The following is a 19786-nucleotide window of genomic DNA, read 5'->3' as shown; positions in this document are numbered from 1 at the left end:
TTCTATAGCACACGTACGCGCATGCACAAGTCATCATAATGACATTCGAAAAATATTTTTGTAAATACGCGACAGTGAAAAATGCTAATAAGCTGGAGAAAAATTAACATACTTCTAGTAATCAAATTTCAATTTTGAAAAATTATTTGAATTTGTAACCCTCTATACTATGATTTGTAGGAAATATATTTTGAAAATTTTGGATAGTTTAAGTGGTATGGTTCTAAATGACTTACTTAATTTCTCAAAATTAACTAGCACTTTAAAGTGTTAAAAAGACAAAAAAAATGAAAATGTTTTTCCTACAAAACATAGAAAAAAGACTAACAAGTTCAAAATTTTTTTCAAAATTAAAATTGGACTACTAGAAATATGTTTATTTTTCCCCAGCTTATTGGTCTAAATGTATGAAAAATCCATTCACTTAGAATCCCCTTAAAATAATAATATTTGGTATTCTAAGGAGTTAAAAATCTATTAAAAAAAAAAAAAAAAAAAAAACATCGGTATTCTATAAAATAATATTTTTTTACATAAATTAAATATATTACATTTTAGTGTTAAATTCGGATATTATTTTCTTTTTCGAATTTGGGGTATCTAGACACGCGGTAGCGTGTCAAGCCAAGTTCTAGCTACAGAACTAGCGAGCAGCACCGTGTGTAATATTACACGAACCATTTGGAGCCACTTTTGACCCCCTCACAACTCAAAAACTATTCCACATAAACATGTCAAATTTGGCTCATATATCAAGACTTACGAGATACATATGTTTTCCAAATTTCATAAACATACCTCAAACCGTTATTTAGATATTAACGTCCCAAAATCGTCATTTTTATGACTGACTGACTTACCTATAGATCAAAATTCTAACCCAGTTCCAGATGACCTAGAAAATTCAAATTTGGCATACAGATAGGTAGTTAGGTTAATACAAAGGAAAAAATCAGAAACTTGAAGATTTTTAATTTTTAATTTTTTTTTTAATTTTTTAATTTTTAATTTTTTATCAATTGATTTTATTATAATTTTGCAATTAATTATCTATTATGTTTTATTTTTCAATTAATTAATTAATTGCCTCTAATTTAATGTAGTGTTGACTTAAACTGAAAAATTAAATTAAAAAATTAAAAAAAAATTAAATTAAATTAATAAAAAAAAGAAAAAAAAAATTAAAATTAAATTATTTTTTTTTTATACATATGTAGGAAAACACAATAGTTTATTAAAAACCATTTGAAAATTATTTTAATATGATTTAATAGCTATTAATAATTTACTTACAAAAAAGTAATGATATCCCAACAAAACATAAATGTAAAATGATAGCCAAGTTCAATTAAATAATATGCTTTGGTTGTTGACTTCAACGACAAAAGAAGTGAGATCTAAATGGATGCCAAGTTCAATGGTCAGTCCTGAAATTTATTTATAACAACATAAAATATAATTTCTTCTTATCACTTAGGATAATGTTTGAAGCCTAAGGTCTGACTTGGCTAGTTTCCATATACGAATTATGTTATAGCCTTCGCAAGTTCTAAAGTTGTAAGTTCTTTTTTATCCTTCTAAAAATTTGGCTTGCTGGTAGAAACTAGCTATCGAACATAGTGCTCTTCCATGACTGTTTTGGTTGATAATTAATAATAATTCGTATATGACAACTAGCCAAGTCAGACCTTAGGCTTCAAAACATTATCCTAAGTGATAAGAAGAAATTATATTTTATGTTGTTATAAATAAATTTCAGGACTGACCATTGAACTTGGCATCCATTTAGATCTCACTTCTTTTGTTGTTGAAGTCAACAACCAAAGCATATTATTTAATTGAACTTGGCTATCATTTTACATTTATGTTTTGTTGGGATTTTCTTTACGCGGAATATCTTCCCACTCAAAATCACTCAAAATGAAATGATTCCGCGTCATCTGAAAATATGATACGTAATTAAAAAAAAAAATATATAATTTTATCTATATTATTAAGACTCACTTAATATTTCTCTATCGTTGGGGAATTGTGCAGATAATAAATTTAGGATGGACGGTGAATTCCAGCTCGACATCTCCTGTGTAAACTGTTGCTTGTCTTGCAATGGCGGACTTGAATCGGGTGATTTTCACGGAAATTGTTGTCTGGCATTAAACCCGAGCGAATAATCGACGCTGGGTTCACTGTGTTCTGCAGCTACAGTAAGCATGAAGTCACGTGGATCATAAGACTCGAGGAATAATTGCGGCGACTAAAAATAAAATAAAGTTTAATTTAAGTAGTAGTATGCGGTGAGGTACAAAATGATAATAATAAAAAAAAAATAATGATAATAGTAGTTGAAAAACTTACCACGCATTGTTTCTTGGGGATATGGTCAAAAAACGAGCACTCTGACATATTAATATATTATTATCACACGTTCGAAAATACTTAACTCTAAAGACTGACTGACTGACTGATGAAGAAATGACCATCAATGTTCCTGTATGTGAACATATAAATCCCCTCTACATCCCATCCACGTCTTATCACACAGCAACTGAGTGGAGATTTTTAAAATAATAATATTACCGAGATCGTGAGCTATGTCGGGCAAGTGGTGTACAAGTGTGCGTGTGGCGATAAGGACGATAAGGAGTAATGATTAACTTCGCCCCACCACGTGTACATATATTTAGCTCGAGAACGATAATATTAGTCGCAGTGAGTATAAGGGGTGTTGTATAGTTTATAAATATATTTAACTCGATATAGCATGAGTTGAAATACTAGGGGTAAAGCATAACTATAATATTACTTTTTAAGGGGTTATGTATATATTATATATATATTTTACTCTATACTATATATATTACGTCAAAACACCACGGTTGGCATTATAACTATATGATTCATAGGAATACTGGGGACCGGTCCAATGTGTGATCTACCGATAAAATACCTATATTTTATACTATAGTGCTAAACCTAAATAATTATCGATATGATATGGATTTTACGACTGTATTGTATTTTTAAAATACATCATTTAAACATTCAGTTACCATTTAGCGTTCATTTGTGTCATTTCGTTTGTTGGTGAATTTTTTCCATTTTTTTTTTTGTAACTATAGTTTTGTAACGATTTAAATTTTAAAATGAATTCTACTACAACAATGGGGTATTTATATAGAAATATAATTATTGATGAATTGAAATGCGTTGAATATTTAAAAAGTAAAAACCTTTTAAGTAACAATCGTTTGGTTTGTTCAAAAAAGAATAATGATGGCATTGAATGTGGTGGATAATTACGTGAAACAACAAGGACTAATAAGGACTAGTAAAAAAATACATTCGGACGGTACTTTTAAAAAAATTGTGACTATGAGGTGTACTAAAAAAGGATGCCAAACATATCAGTCAATTCGCGCAGGACATCCATTTTTTACTTACACAGACCTCAATGGTAAATGTCATAGTAATTTAGCTCTAACAAAAATAATAGAACTTGTCTGGTATTGGGTATATATGATACCAGTGCATAATGCAGTTTTGTGGACAGGTAGAAAAAAATCCACTGTAATTGACTGGTACAATCTGTGCCGTGACGTGGTTGTTGATCAGTTTTCAAAAAGACCAAAAATGGGAGGTCCTGGTCAGCGCCGTCGCGTGAACCCGGCAAATCGGACATTTGCCGGGGCCTCGCGGTTTTCATTGTTTTTTGGGGCCTCGCTCTTTTAACCATATTTTTCGTAAACTACAATATTATGTTTAAAATCTAATATAATAATTTATCAAACAATATTGTTATGATAATAATAATTATAAAATTATGATATTTAATTGTAATAAAATCAATTATTGAATTTTAATATATTATACTTGTGGGTATCAAAATATTAGTTGATCAATGTAGAAATTTAATTTAAGGAATTGCCCCCGCGCGTTGTCCATCTATTTTATAGTTTCTAGTATAATGTGTATTACAGATTAGATACGATTACATACGTTTATCATGTTTATTATAATATTCTAAATATATCTTTAATAGATATTTGGGTGTATACCTATTAGAATTACAACGAAAATGTTTATACCAATACCAGTACTCGATTTTTATTTATTTGATTATCGTGATATCGCCGTTCTGTTTTTAACACTATAATTTTCTTGATGACCATCACCGAGAGAAGTGAGAACCTCAAAATTCATAAGCGAAACAGTTATTACATTACTTTTTAGGTAATTTATATTTTATTTTTAACAAATAAATATTTTGTCAATAAGCTATAATTGAAATAATCAATTTAGTTTTTCAATTATGACTTTGAGTGCGAAAACATGATAGCATAGATTTTAATATCAAGCAATTAAATATTAAATAGGTACTAACATTTTATTAATAAAACGAAAATTTATTGAACAAATATATTGGATATGTTCTATTAATTTTATATTTGATCGATATAACTATTTATAACTATTATCATTGTCCATTGATTATAAAATAAATAGTATATTTTATAATCAATGCTATTATTTATTTTGTCGACAAATATTATCTTCCTGGTTTCATATAATATAAATTCATTACAAATAATAACGATTATGATGAGATATTATGTACTATTGACCATGGATATTACATACTTACATATTATATAACTTATATATTATACCTACTCGTATAATATAAGGTATACTAAAAACGTATTATACTATTAAATACATATTTTTTTTTTCTGTTAATCCGTCAATTAACTTCATCTATTTATTAGACAATATTCATTAGATAACAAATTTATTTATTACCAATAGGAATATGTATATTTTAATTTCATTTCAATTTTTATAAATTAATTATATTATTTCAAGGTGTTGATTGCGAAATGGGTCGTCATCGGGATATTGGTAGAACATTTTCATCAGGTCATCAAAATCGTTTAAAAAAACAAAAACTAGATAATTTTTTAAAAACACAGCGTGGGGCAATGGATAAGTTTAATATTGTTACTTCTTCTCCACCGATTGACGTAAATGTTCATAAAAATGATAAAGTAACTAACATAATCGCTAAATCTAATGCAACATCTTCTTGTTCACCTCAATTTTTACCGAATGCTAGTAATTTTAATGTTGAACCATCTACTTCAAAAATTGATAAATCTCAAGTTGATAAATCAGTTATGCTTCCAGTTAAAAATATCTTAAATTGTGATAAAATTAAAAATAGCTGCTCAGATGATAATAAATGTATGTATTTATCGGAAGATTTACGCGATCCTTCCCGTTGGCCAGAAATCATGACATCCAATATCAAACAGGCAATTTTAGAAATAGGTCCTATTAGAATAACTAACATAAATTTTCCCGTAAAATCACATGATAATAATAGAAAGTTTTCTGAAAAATATTATTACAGAATAATGCCTAATGGTGAAAAAGTAGACAGAAATTGGTTAGTTTATTCGTTATCTGCCGATTGTGTATATTGTTTTCCATGTAAATTATTTAATCATGAGTCAAGTTCGAAATCAAATATTGTAAATATAGGTTTTGATGACTGGAAACATCTACTTGAAACACTTAAATCTCACGAGGTTTCTAAATGTCACTACCAATGTATCACCAAATGGTATGAATTAAAAAAACGTACATCTTTATCGAACAAAATTGACAAATTACAATTACAGATTTTTGAAAAAGAAAAACAACATTGGCGAGCAGTTTTAAAAAGAATTATTTCAGCTATTAGTTTCTTAGCAAAGCATTCTGATGCTTTTCGTGGCAGTTCCGATGTTATTTACACTAAAAACAATGGAAAATTTTTAGGTATAATTGAAATGCTTGCTAAATTCGATCCAATAATAATTGACCACGTGAATAGGATTAAAAATAATGAAACACACGTTCATTACTTAGGACCCCAAATTCAAGATGAAATTATCAACATGCTAGCTTTAAAAACAAAAGAAATTATTTTAACTAAAATTCAACAATCTAAATATTATGCAGTAATTATGGATTCTACGCCTGACATTAGCCATAAAGAACAAGTTTCTATAGTTATTCGAACAGTTATCATGGATTCAGATGAAGAACCATCTATTAAGGAATATTTTTAAATTTTATTGAAGTTAAATCGACTACTGGATTAAATCTATCAAGTGTTCTTATTAAGAGTTATCTGAAAATGGTTTACAACTTTCCAACTGTAGAGGCCAAGCGTATGACAATGGGCCAATATGGTTGGTCAGTATAAGGGAGTTCAAGCAAGAATACTGAAAAATAATCCCCGCGCTTTTTTCACCCCATGTGCTGCTCATAATTTGAATTTGGTTCTTCAAAATTCAGCAAAAGTCTCAACAAGAGCAGAGCAGTAACATTTTTTGGGTTCGTGGAAAGAATTTATAACTTTTTTACAGCATCTACTCAACGCTGGAATGTATTAAAAACTCATTGTGATTTATATAGTGTAAAAAAGTGGTCAGCAGAAACAAGATGGGAGAGTCGCTTAAGCAGCGTCAAAGCATTACGTTTTCAATTCAAACAAATTATAAATGCCTTAGATGATATTATAGATATAACTGACGAACCCATTGCCAAAAGTGAGGCCCAGTCATTATATAACGAGGTGGGAAGTTTTGAGTTTATCATTTCTTTAATTATTTGGTATGACATTCTTTCAGAGGTTAATATAGTAAGTAAACAACTTCAAGATCCAAAAATGCAAATTGGCATATCTGTAAGCATGTTAAAAGGATTAATCACATTTTTGGAAAAATACCGAGAATATGGTTTTCAAAAAGCTGAAAATTTAGCAAAAGAACTTGCAGTTTCAATTGATATTGAGCCGGTTTTTAAAATTAAACGACATAGGAAAAAAAAAAGAAATTTTGATTATGAATGCAGTGATGCAATATCTGTTGATCCAAAAGAACTTTTTCGAACAGAATTCTTTATTTTGGTATTAGATTCAACAATAGTGTCAATAATAAATCGTTTTGATCAATTACAAACCTATAATAACAACTTTGGTTTTTTGTTCAACTTTGGAAAACTAAAAAATATGCCCGATGACGAAATTCGTAAATGCTGCCAAGACTCAAATTGCATTAACTGATGTTATTGATGGCGAAGAAAACAAAGATATAGAAGCTATTGATTTATTTCAAGAAATTCTAATAGTCCGAGAAATTGTGGAGGAAAACCTAACAGCTTTGCAAACACTGTCGTTGCTCAAGAAAACCAATGGTTCATTTCCGAATACTGAAATCGCGCTTCGTATATTACTTACTATACCTGTGACTTCAGCAGGAGCCGAACGAAGTTTTTCAAAACTTAAAATAATTAAGAATTATTACGGAATAGTTTATCTCAGTACAAGTGACGACGAATTTGGCACTGATTGCTATTGAAAATGATATTGCCGATCAAATTAACATGGATGATTTCATAGACTCTTTTGCAGCTCAAAAAGCAAAAAAAAAAAATTTTAATTTACATATTTTATTTGTTTTACTTTTGACATTTGAAAAATAAAGGAATACCTACATTTAAATTACGAGTATATAATATTATCATTTGTAATTGTAATTCTTTTTGATTCATCAATATTTGTAATATAAGTACTAAACAGTGTAATCTAAAACTATTTAATAGTTTTTAGAAATTAATTCTTAAATATTTAATTCACATGTAAAAATAAAAGTATAAAATTTAATTTGAATTGATTAGTAAACAATTTATTAAACGTGATTGTGGTCAGTTTTAAAAATTTTGCCAGAGCCTCGCAAAACCTAACGACGGCGCTGGTCCTGGTTACATTGTACAAATAGATGAATACCTCTTTCAAGGGAAACGAAAATATAATCGCGGTCGCTTACAACGTGGTGATTATGACCCACAACCACATGAAGATAGTGACGAAACTTCAAATAATGAAAATGAAGCTCCGGTAGAAAATAATCAACGAAATTATGGAAATAGAATACAGGGACCGTGGGTATTTGGTTTGTGTTGTAAAAAGACAACAAAACTGAACGTCGATTTTTCATTGTAGAAAAGAGGGATCGTCAAACACTTTTACCAATAATAGAAAGAGAGGTAGAAATTGGTACAACGATTCACAGCGATCAGTGGCGAGCATATGTTCTCTGAAGGATCATGGATTTATTCATCAAACTGTAAATCATTCCGAAAATTTTGTAGATCCAATACTGGAGCTCATACTCAAACAATAGAGTCATTGTGGAAGTTAGTCAAGTCCAAATATAATATAAAAGTTAATGGTGCATCTCCACTATTAGACCGCCAACTTAAAGAAGAATGGTGGCGGTCATGCCACCCGGTACAAACTCAAATATTTGACGATTTTTTATCAGATTTAAAAAATACTTTTGTAGTATGAATATATCAAGCAACATTATAGCAAGTTAATCACAAATTTGACCAGCCATTCATTAGTAGATCACACATTGAACCGGTCCCGTTAATATATTTTAACATATTACATATACAACGAATTTTTATACATTTAAATACAAAATGCGCGGTTATTTCAACGATTATACAATATAATATACAGATATTTTATCAGGTTAATACATAATAAATATGTGATAATTTAACAATAAAAATATTAACAACAAATCTTTATTTTGCGAGATAGTGACCGTGCGCCAGAGTCGCGATATTGTCCGGCAACACATACCGCTTATCGTCTGCTCTGTTTAAGACGAGCTTCATAGTTTTATAGTGCGCACTTCATGCTTTAACGATCGTATAGAAACATTTTCTCTATACGGTGTAAAAGGCATGTGGCTATAGCGATGTGACGGGGATGGTGTGACCACCGTCGGCGGAGACGTAGCAGACGTTGAGGCAATTCGATGTATTTGGGCGAAAGCTTTCAGTGCGGAATCGGCTGCGATCATTTTCTCCACTTTACCGTCGAATTCATCGTCGCATTCGTACGATTCTACATCGTTGGCAAACAAGCATCGCTTATGTTCGGCGAATGTTAAATGATTACGAATCACGTGCCTCATAACACCTTTCGCGCGAATACAAACGTCCTGTTCCACGTCGTAGGCGTACGATTTAGCACGCAGCGCTATGTACTCGTAAACGGTACTGCCATTTGTCTCGTTCTTGAACAGGCCTGGAATCCGTTTCCTAACAGTCGAATAGCACTTGTGGTCGTTCAGTAAATTTGAGGTATCCATAAATCGCATAAGATTCGGATTGCCCATCAAGTCGTCGTAAAAATCGTTCGTCACCACACGATAGAATAGTGAATTTGAAACATACAATAATAATAATAATAATAATGTAATATAATATATATATATTGTTATTCAAGACTTCATATTGTATACACACCAGTATCGGTGTATAGAAAATCAATCTTATCGCCGTAATGCCGCTTCATGACATCTTAATGAAATCTGTACATTAAAACTTTACTGAGTTCTAGTACGGAAAATCCTATGTAGATGGGCTTACAGAAATCCACTTTACTGTTATGCTGGATAACAACCGAGAGATTCTCACTATAAGTAGTGCAATACTTGAACGTTGGACGATTTATGAGCTTTCGCTTTCTGACGAAACACGATACGAGTTCCAAATTAAATCTTTTTCCGCATGTTTTCAATCGTCTTACCTATATACATGTAATAACAATCGAGTTGACATAATTTATAAAAAATTCGTAAATTGTGAAATAAATTTATAAAAAAAAACGTACCGAAAACCGAATTATTTAGATCCTTAAAGAATTGTTCTTCGAATTTGTTAGCAGCCTGCTTGCGTAATTCTGTGTTCAGATTTATGTACGGGGCTAGCCACAGAGATTGGCGGAACTCCAACACTCTGTGAGTCTGAAATGTACGAAAAAGTTATAAGACACGATCCGTATACACATAATAATAATAATTTTAATAATCACTTTTTCGACTACAACACCGTGGACCATGGCCTGTCTTAAATTCATATTATGAACCACGTAGCATTCTTTCCGCAAAAATGTGACCATCAACTTTCGAACGCTCGATTCATGTGGTATACTGGCGTGGGGTAAGAACGGCATATCGTTGTGAGCATCGTGCAGGTGTTGCAGATACGATATGTCGACTTCGTAAATTCTACCCACGTCGTCCGTTTCGCTCATCCACTCTAGCTGGGCTAGCGTGATTTCTGGATTCCCCGGGTACCATTCAAAATCGCTTATCAGCATATATTTGCACATTGAGTACCCGTACAAATTCTTTGCTAAATATATAAGGGTAAAACATTGATTCACGCATATTATACAACTTATATTTTATAATCACCATCTAGGTATATAAGGGACGTGCTGGGTTCATCGGCATTGTATCCGGGCGTATTGGTATTGTTGGCACGCGCGTGACGCTTACTAGCCTGAACCAGTCCGCCGCGAGTGGCCGACTCGATAAAAAGAACTTTCTCAAAGTCCGTCAAAAGTGAAAGTTGAACTTTCGTAAACTTCAGTATGCAATCAAAACTGAATCCGGGCGACATGTAGTAATGCGCAAGATCCAGGTAATATGTGGCCATACATATATCCCTGAAATTCTCAAACACGTCGGCGCTTATCAGCACGTCGATTTTCAAGTACAAATCGCTGTAAGTGCCGAGCGTCGTACAGCCGAAATGATTCCAAACCCGTAATGCGTGATTGTAATCCACGTCGCTCACGTGCGTCTCCGTCAACACACTATAGAACTGAAACTTATCCGGTAGCGACGTCACACGCAATTTATCCCACGAATCCGTATATTCGTATGGATAATCGCCTTTCCGCGTGGTCAACGCCATCTCCGAAGGGTTGAACACTTTCGAAACTTCACGGAACTTATCGAGGAAAGGTTCTCCGCAAAGTTTGCCAAGCTCGTCGCCATGAACCGACACGTATCCACAAACCTGACGGAGAACGAGTTGTTTATATACTTCGAAAATGAAATATACTTTTCCTCAGTGTTTGAAATTACCGACATTCTGTTATTACCATCGTCCAGCAAGTCTGTCACGATAAAATGTGCGTCGTAGTTGGAAAGATTATGCAGGAAGCACGGGACGAATTTAGGTGTTTTTTAATTTGAGATTGCCGTGTTACATAGTGTTTTTAGAAAACCACCCGACAAGTGATCGTGATGTGCAGTTTTACAGTTTTGTTCGCTAAACGTACAACCGCACAAGTCGCACAGCGTCTTGCTATCGTACACGAGGAAATCCTCAACACTCATAATAATCGGTACATTTACTTCTTTATATAATCTGGCTATCTTATCAGCCACATCGATGACAGCGCGGACAAAACGCGCTGCCACATCGTCTTCGGTCGCCGAGCCGCGAAAAATCCTGGGAACTCTCGGTATGTCGAATTGTTCGAACAAATCTGACGGTACCCCCTCCGCTACGACGACGAGGTAGCCGTAACTCATGGGATAGTGTTAGCGTATCGCCGTGGTATTAACGCCATATTTCTGGTCCGTTTTCAGTAATAAGGCTTCAAAGTCGTCATACACTACGAACGGGAGACCACGCCTTGAACTCGAGCGATAGCCCCTCTTTCGGCATCAGAGGCAATACGGGTTTGTGCGTACCACATATTAAACGATGCTCTGCCAGCGCCCGCTCGCCGTGTAATTTAAATTTTAAAGGTTGACCGTCGAAACTGGTAAAACATCGCTGACAGAAAAATAACTGATGCTCGCGATTATTTTTTTGTGGGCTGATTAAACGCGAAAAATGCGTAATATACGCATAATGATTCTCGCCATCCTTTCCGGCGATCAGTAACAGGTTGAAGTGGTCCGCCTTTTCTTTGTCTGCGACTCGCAGCGGGTACGCAATAGATTGAGTGGACGATTTTGTTTTATTATTTTTATTTTTTCGCAATTTCTTATACCGTATAAATTTACGGTCGTGCCCGGATTCGATCTTTCGAATAATTTTATTTTTGACACGGGTATGGGGACCGATAACGCAGAAAAGTCGTACAGATTCTCTTCTCGTAAATAATTTGCATCTACTCGCATGCGGTTGTCATGCAGTACATGTTTGGTAAGGATCGCTCACTTGAAACATTGCCGGTCGATATTTTGAGGGTTAAAAACGGCCTTCCGATTCAAAATACTTTCCGGTAACGGCAAGTACGACGATCCCCCCATAGGCGTGTACTCGTACACGCCTAAGAGTAAGCCGTCGATACACGATAAGGGGAATCCACTGTATTTACCGGCGTAAGAGTTTTCTTCGGCAAGAAGCGATGTGAAATCGCGATCGATCAAACCCTCAACATTGCTGTGCACATACAGTTCTCGGGCCGAAGATTTAAACGCACGGTTTTGGATCGAATTTTGCATGTTGGGTATGACGTATGTAGCCTCCAATTTCAGGTTGAATTTGATGGGGCCAATACATACTGGTACAGGTATTAAATTATATAAAATAAAATCATTTTGATAAATTAAAGGTAAAGAAATTATAAAAACTAGGTTGTCGTTAGCATAATAAATAGTAATATCTGAGAGTTTCACCAGTTCATAAATGTTAGTTATGACTAAGTCAGTGGGTAAATCGGTTCCCCCTGGTAATGATACTTTAATATCTTTAACGTGTTCTAATAACTCCTGTGGAGTTATTAAACTTGGGTGAATAACTCCTATCTTTGCTTGATGTATTATTTCTAGTAACGTATTTGTTTCCAATATATGTTTGTTTAATTAATAGATTAACTTGTATAAAATGATTGTGGTAAGTAGTAGTATTTTTAATTTTGTTTTCTGTAATATTTGTTAATTCGTTTATTTCTAATGACATAATAAACATATTTGTTTGTCCTATATCATGGTTAGTTGTACTACTTTAATTTGTTCTTTAATCAATTTAGATTGTGAGGTATTTTGTGCTACTCCTATGTTAAAGTTAAACTTTTTTATGCATTCTAAGTTACATATTCCATAAATTAACCTAGCTGCTTTTGCTGCGAATTTAAGAAGAGCATTACGTTTGCTAATTACGGTCCTATAGAATCTAAAAACTGTTTCTTTTGTTTGTTGTAAATTGTTAATTATGTCGTCGGCTACAGTAAGTAGACCGTTACAGTTAAAGTTATTTGCTACTGGGTTATGCATATGTTCAACACATAATACTTTTGTTTTTTCAATCATAATATTTATGTAGTCAAATTGTTCGTTATATTTAGTGAGACTAATATATGCAGTAAGGTCCCATTGAGAAGTTATAAGTTTCAACGGTCCGCGATTTTCGTAGTAGATACCGGAATGTTGAGTTAAATGTTCGTCTGTGAATCTTAATGTTTCCGACGTGAACGGTATCATTAAAATTATTAGTCTGAAAGTTGTTTATGAAATTAATAAAACTGATTATTTATTTACTATATCGTTAAAGTAAATTGTTATGAACTAATTAATATCAGTTATTACTAAAAGAAAATTGTATTTATATATATATATACGTAAAAGTAAAAATATTAAATAAAAATGTATCCTAGTAAAATAAAACCAAAATTAAAAATAATAAAAAAAATATACCCATTTCCATTAAAAAAAAAATGCCAATATAAGCTGAGTTAGCTTAATAAAATAATGAATAAGTGTATTATATAAAAGAAAATTAACCAATGATGGCGTCATCTATTTGGACACTATATCTAAGTCGTAGATATTTAAACAGACATCCAGACCAAATTACATCGGTTACGGGGTTATGTGCTTCTACACACCCATGATCCCCTCCACAAGTTAGACCGTGTGCTTCCGTTAGACTCAGCGCACGACTGTTTTTTACTATATTCCCGATTTAATGTGAAACTATTACCGTTTTTCCGCACAGTAGTTGTAAGAAAAATTTTCCGTTGGAGTCAACGTCCCATCCTCTTATTGAAAGAGCGATGTGCGGTGCCCCTAAAGCGTCCAGTATTTTGATGTCTGTACTACCCTTCCATAGTACAATCACATCGTAATTTTTTATTAGGTTAAGAATTTGTTTTTTAGTTAAGTTAGTTTTAGTTGAGTGGTCCGAGTCATATATCTGGGCAAGTATCGGATACAATGTTTTCGGTTTGCCTTTAAAAATCTTTACTAAATGGTGAACCATGTTTTTCCATTCTTTTTGCGTAACCGCTCTATTTTCTTTTAGTAGCAACGCTCGTCCTTCCAGTTTCGTAACTAGACCTGGCGAGTGTCGACCCATTAATGCTCCTGATATCAGAATTAAGTTGTCGCGCCCTAGATTTGTAAACTCGAAATCCATGACTGCGTATTGATTTTTACTACAATTCATTACCCCCAAAAAAAATACTTATGTCACAAAAAACAAAAAAAAAAAAAATAATAATAAAACAAAATGAAGTAGAAATAGAAAATTAAATGAAAATAATAGACAAAAAGAAAAAGATCGAGAGGTTTAGAACAAGACTAGATTACAGAAGCGTAAGTCTAACATAGTCAAATATGTCTGTTGCGTCTTCGGCACTGTCTATATAGGCTTTCAAGTATTGACAAAAAGGTTTTGTAAGTGGACATTGGTTTTTTGTCATGTCGTGTGTAAAATGGTTTAGTGTTCTAGTTATGTTTAAAATTTCTTCAGCTGGAAAAGTTTGAAGTAAATTTTTGTTCGCTAGATCGATATGTTTTAATAAACAATTTGGTATTTCGTCGTGAACTAAAACATCAGCGTTGTGCTGTTCGCGTCCTATTACGGCGCTAAGTTCCTTTAGGAAAATATGTTGTTTAATTCTAAAACAGAAAAATAAAAGAAAAAAAATTGTAGCGGATAGAAAAGTAGAGAAAAAAAAAACTGAAACTAAATGATTGTTAATATAGATTAGACTTATTGACTTGAACTTTGTTCATCGTCGTAATACCGTTTAACATTATTTTTATGAATACGGTACTCGCGTCTACCTTTTTGTATTGTTATGTTTTCGTTATCATGCACTAGTAACACTTCATATGGCCCTTGCCAGTTAAAGCTTAGTACGTGTTTCTTATTATGTTCTCTAATAAGTACTTTGTCACCTACGTGAAGTTTGATTTCGTTTAGAGATTTGTCATAGTAAGTTTTGTTTGTTTCTTTTTTCTTAATTAAATTGTCCCTAGCTATTTTATGAGCTTCCTGCATCGTACGTTTAAGATCGAATACATAGTTATCGTAATTGTATTGTGGTTCTGGGTCTTTATTAAAAGCTGATGGAATATTTGGTTTAGTACCGAACACGAGTTCGTAAGACGTAAAATGAGTTGAAGTGTGAACAGTTGTATTATAGCAAAAAGTTGCGTAACATAACAGTTTATCCCAGTTGCTATCTTTATCGACAAAACTTCGTAGATATGTTTTTAACGTTTTATGACTACGTTCGAGAAAACCGTTTGTTTGTGGATGCCAAGCTGTTGTCTGTACCTTTTTTATGTCTAGTAGTTTACAGTCCAGTGGCGTAGTTATGGGGGGGATGATGGGGATATATCCCCCCCAGAGCCTTTTTTTTTTAATGTTTAATGCATTGACATATAAAATATAATATATTATAATTATGAATATAAATTATAATCCACCATATCCTTATCTTGGCTCTCAAATTATTTATTTCGCCTATCATATTATCATACACGATACAATCATACGCGAAACGCAATACCATAGATCAACCAAGTGTTTTTCCTACAAATTTCTATTTATAGACATCTGTGATTTTTTCGATACGTAATTGTCATGATTAACTGATAACCACTGAGCGCAAAACGATGTTTTGTTTGATGTGACGACGTCTTTTACTATCCACATTCCACGTAACATTGTTAAAATTACAACACTGAAGTTATAAGTATTATAACATCAAAATATTATAGTTTTACAGTTTTCTGTTTTTGACGCCTCTGTGACTGTGTATGTTTAAATTATATTTCCATTACTGGTGCTACAACGTTTAATATGAATGAGGATAAAACTAACAAAAGAAAGAATACTATTCTTTCTTTTTTTGTAAAAAAAAACCAAAAGCCAACAAAGTAAATGAAGATGAGGTAAGATCAGTGTTACAAATTACATTTAAAAATGAACTTTTGTAATATTATTTATATAAATTATAATTATATCAATTTGTTCTATTTAATTAAAAATATAAAACAAGAATAAACCGAATGAGCCTTCAGCTAATAATAAATCCATTGAGTTAACTTCAATTGAGGATAGTGATGGTCGTGGTCTCCCATCTCAAGTTCCAATTCATGTAAGTACCTACTTACTTTATCTCATTTTGATCAAAATTATTGGTGCATACTATACTCTATGGTGCATACTAAATATTTGCATGTATTTATGATTTTATATTTTTATATTTGATAACCAACATATCCACATAATGTATTGCGCTTGAGTTTGTTGTAAGCATATGTTTTAGAGTTGAGTTATTAATTTACTAAACATTTTATAATATGCTTATTGGCTTATGTGTATTATATAAAAGATTGAAGAACCTTGAACATACAGCAATATCACAAAAATGATGTAGGTATTGTGGTACAAGAAATTCAATTTCTGATGAAGATAAACATCTTGTAAGAATATAATTTTATATCAAAAATTGTATAACTATACATAAACAAAAATGTATTTTAGATTCTAACTAACGTGTGGGTTCCTCCATCTAACTATAAATTTCCTATAAGTGAAAAAAACAAAAAACGTGGCTTGAGGTTTAAGTACAAGTGGCTTACAGAGTATAATTGGCTGTCATATTCTGAACTTAAAGATGGAGCTTTCTGCAAATATTGCGTTATTTTTGCTAAAACTGGTGGAATCAATAGTCAGCCATTAGGACAGCTTGTAATTAAAGCCTTAAATTAGTGGAAAAATGCTAAGGAGGTAGTTGTAATACGCACTTATTGCATGCTTTTTTATTTATATGCCTATGGTGGTATATTGTACACCCAATATATATTATTGTTTATTTTTATTTCAGATTTTTCGTACACATTCACAAAGGAGCTATCATCAGTCTGCCATTTTGGATTCTGAAAATTTTTTAAATATATATTCTCATAAAGAATTGTCATAATTGATCGACTGGATTCCGAAAGGTATACAATGACATGAGTCATGTTATTATTTTATTATTTGTCAATATATATTTATGATATTTTTTAAAATTTTAATAGAACAAAGCAAATTAAGTCAAATAGGAACCGCCTTGTACCAATTATTGATTGTGTAATATGTGTGGTCGTCAAGAGCTAGCATTGCGTGGACATAATGATTCTGGGAGCATATACGGTTAGTACTTGTTTTAAACATTTATTTATTTCACCATAGCTTTTTGAATTTATATATTTGTTATATTTTGTATCACTTAACTGTAAGTCATTTATGTTACAGATTGTGATAATATAAATCAAGGCAATTTAGAGCCATTTTAAAATACCGCGCTGATGTGATGATTATTTAAAAAGTATTTACAGAAAGAAGGCAGAAATAAATTCATTTGTCCTCAAATACAGAATGAAATAATTTCAGTGTGTGGTGATGTAATTTTAAAAAAGATTGTGAATCAAGTCAATGACTCAAAATGTTTTACTGTGTTGGCTGATGAAACCACTGATATATCAGTGGTTGAACAGTTAGCCTTATATGTGTTAGATATGTTGACAAAAATAAAATTTGAATGAAGATTTTTTAAAATTTATTCTGTTCAAGTTTGACAGGCAAAAATTTAGCAGATTCAATATTGAATGGTAATTCAAAAAAATATGGCTTACATTTTTTAAAACAATTTATTTTGATATTTTAATTTGGTATAATAGGATTGATGAGTTGTGGGGTTGACTGCAACTATTTATATGGACAAGGTTACGATGGCGCAAGTAATATGGCAGGCCACATGCAAGGCGTTCAAGCCCAAGTTAGAGCAATGTATCCCAAAGCATTGTACATACATTGTGCAGCTCATTCTTTAAACTTGGCTGTCTCAACAGCTAGTAACATTAAACCTATAAGGAATTGTTTGGGAATTATAGAAAAGTTGTACGTTTTTTTCAATACACCAAAACGTAACAATGTTCTGCTGTCTTGTATTGAAAATAGTGATACTGATATTAAAGTGAAAACTCTTAAACGTCTTTGTGCCACAAGATGGGTACAAAGATATGATGCGGTTCATGATTTTGTTGAGCTATTTGAGTTTGTCTTAGAAGCATTAGAGACTATTTCAGAATGGAATGATTCATCAGGTTCTACTACAGATGCAAATTTACTACTGAAAGCAATAGATTCTGAGTTTATAGTGTCAGTCTATGTTGTTAAGGTATTTTTTTTTTTTATAAATCTTGAAATAAAAAAAAAGTATCTGTAGGTAAAAATTATGTAATTAAAAATGCCATTTCTTATGTATTTAGCTGTTGTTTCATTTGGTCTTCCTTTATGTAAGCAATTACAAAAAAGAAAGGATTGATTTAAAGGAAGCAGTTTACTTGACAAAAGACATTGTTTCAGAATTGAAATCTATGAGAAGCGAATGTGATAACGAGTTCAATAAAATATTCCTACAAGCAAGGTTAAAAAATTACATCAATATATGTTAAGTATATAGTATATACTATTTATTTATACAACATTTAAAAAAATAGGAAATGGCTGTTAAATAGATATGAGTTGACAATCAAACGGTTGAATAAAAGAAAACAAATCGAGCAAATCCATTGTCTCATTGTTCTGATCAAAAGATGGATGCGGAAACTTACTATAAAATAACTGTTTTTATTCCATATGTTGATTATTTCATTACTGAATTGGAAAATAGATTTTTGGCACACTCAGACATTTTCAAAGGTAGTATAATAATATAATATTATGTAGTCTAATATAAAAGATTAACTTATGTATAAATAATATCGTAGTATTATATAGTAATATTAACAAATATTATTTATTAGTGTATTTAAAATTGTTTTAAATTTTAGGGTTTGAGAGTTTATTTTCTTCTAATACAATTTTAACTGAAGTTGAAGAAACTTCATTTATGAAATTAGTGAATTTTACCAACAGACGTGGAAAACTTAGACATTTTACTGGTTGAGCTAAAGTTGTGGAGGCGCAAACTAAGCAGATCATCTATAATGTACCAAAATCAGCTATTCAAGCGCTTATTGAATGTGATGCTAATATATTTCCTAATATATTTATAATAATCAAAATTTTATGTACATTGCCTGTATCCACTAAAACACCTGAGCGGATGTTTTCATCCCTAAAAAGAATAAAAAACATACTTAAGAAATACCATGACTGAAGTAAGACTAAAAATCATTAACTTTTTATTCATTGTCATAAAATGATTGTCATTAAATTTTCATAATAATCATTATTTGTTATTAAACAGGATCGATTGAATGGATTAACTATGTTGGCTGTCCACAAAAACATTCATATTGACACAGAGGAGATAATAAACGAGTTAGCCAAAAAACCTCGAAAATTGGATTTTATTTTATAAATTATAGAATTTAATGAAATTAAATTTTTGTATGTATTATGTAACTGTGTATAGAATTATGTTTAAAAAAAAATAACCTGTTAGGGGGGTGTGGGGGGCAAAGCCCCCCACTTCACGTTTATCAATAATTAAATATCCCCCCCCCAGAACCAAATCATAACTACGCCGCTGGTTTACACATGCCCTTGAAAACATCGGATAGAAAATTGGTTCTACAATCGGTTAGAACTGACTTTGGAATACCATACGTGCACACGTAAC

General features: G+C 31.9%; 1 long non-coding RNA gene and 1 pseudogene across 1 annotated transcript; both read left to right on the top strand.

The window, feature by feature from the left end:
* The first annotated feature begins 2923 nt into the window (after positions 1–2923).
* LOC126553038 (uncharacterized) lies at positions 2924–8432 on the top strand (annotated as a pseudogene).
* Positions 8433–15962: 7530 nt separating this feature from the next.
* LOC126553040 (uncharacterized) lies at positions 15963–17117 on the top strand. Its single transcript, XR_007606435.1, has 3 exons — positions 15963–16061; positions 16169–16267; positions 17000–17117. It is a non-coding gene; the product is annotated as an uncharacterized LOC126553040 (long non-coding RNA).
* Positions 17118–19786: the final 2669 nt, after the last annotated feature.

Source organism: Aphis gossypii, unplaced genomic scaffold (genome assembly GCF_020184175.1).
Source record: "Aphis gossypii isolate Hap1 unplaced genomic scaffold, ASM2018417v2 Contig00051, whole genome shotgun sequence".
Lineage (NCBI taxonomy): Eukaryota > Metazoa > Arthropoda > Insecta > Hemiptera > Aphididae > Aphis > Aphis gossypii.
The sequence above is the reverse complement of the archived record's forward strand: the minus strand, read 5'-3'. Positions and strand labels throughout refer to the sequence as shown.